Source organism: Myotis brandtii, unplaced genomic scaffold (assembly GCF_000412655.1).
Source record: "Myotis brandtii unplaced genomic scaffold, ASM41265v1 scaffold334, whole genome shotgun sequence".
In the NCBI taxonomy this organism is placed as follows: domain Eukaryota; kingdom Metazoa; phylum Chordata; class Mammalia; order Chiroptera; family Vespertilionidae; genus Myotis; species Myotis brandtii.
Window position 1 is genome coordinate 881,898 of NW_005362885.1, and position 1,287 is coordinate 883,184.

Here is a 1,287-nt window from a genome sequence, read left to right on the forward strand (position 1 = left end):
TGCACCGGGCCTCTAGTCCTATATAATAAAAGCCTAATATGCTAAGTGTCTGGTCGTCCGTTCAACCAATCAAAGCGTAATATGCTAATGATATGCTAAGGTTGCTCAACTGCTTGCTATGATGTGCACTGACCACCAGGGGGCAGATGCTCTGACTGGTACATTAGCTTGCTGCTGGGGTCCAGCCTATTGGGACTGAGTGAGACAGGCTGGACATGCCCTGGAGCCCTCCCACAGCCCCTCCCCGGCTCGCCAACCTCCACATCCCTCCCCGGCCGATCGTGCACCGCTGGGGTCCCTCTCACAATCCAGGACCCCTCGGGGGATGTCGGAGAGCTGGTTTCAGCCCAATCCCGCAGGCCAGCCGAGGGACCCCACTGGTGCACGAATTCGTGCAGTGGGCCTCTGGTCTTTAGTGATGCTTTTCATCTTAGAGTCTGTTTCCTGGGAAGTGCGCTGACACCATCCCCACCTCCCCACCTTTGGTTAATGTTTGCATAGAATGTCTCTTTCCGTGTTTTCGCTTTCCCTCTTCCTTCATCATATTTCCAATGTGGCTCTTTTTAGTAACGTGTGGTCAGGGTTTGTAAGACCCAGTCTGATGTCCTGTCCTTTAGACGAGCTTAGACCCCACATTTCATAAGGCAGCTGGGTGTGGCTGTGCTGTCACCATTCGCTTCCTGTAACTTCCCTGCTCTGTTCTTCCTTTTTTTTTCATTGCCTTTTTTTGGTTTTTCTTTTCTTTTTCCTTTTTAATCCTTACCCAAGGATATGTTTTTATTGTTTTTTTTTAGAGAGGAAGGGAGAGAGAGAGAGAGAGAGAAAACATTGATGTGAGAGACATCATTGGTTGCCTCCCATGTGCACCCTAACTGGGGATCAAACCTGCAACCTTTTGATGTCTGGGATTGCTCCAACCAACTGAGCCACACCAACCAGGGCTGGATTGATTAAAAAAACATTTTTTACATTGATTTCAGAGAGGAAGGGAGAGGGAGAGATAGAAACATTAATGATGAGGTAATCATTGATCAGCTGCCTCCTGCACACCCCACACTGGGGATCGAGCCTGCAACCCGGGCCTGTGCCCTGACCAGGAATCAAACCATGACCTCCTGGTTCATAGGTCGACGCTCAACCACTGAGCCAGGCCACTGGGCTTTGCCAACACTTCTCCTGTCTTCTCTCTGGGGATGTGCTGGTCACAGTCCTCCCTCGGAAAGCCTGCCTCTGGGAACGGCAGGGCCCCAGCTTGTGCGGCTGCCTCCCAGGCCCTCTGTGGTCCTC

General features: G+C 51.4%; 1 protein-coding gene across 1 annotated transcript in view; it reads left to right on the forward strand.

Annotated features, from left to right (window-relative positions):
* CPSF3L (cleavage and polyadenylation specific factor 3-like) overlaps positions 1–1,287 on the forward strand; it is a 9,615-nt gene that overhangs the window by 4,541 nt on the left and 3,787 nt on the right. The window lies entirely within an intron of this gene.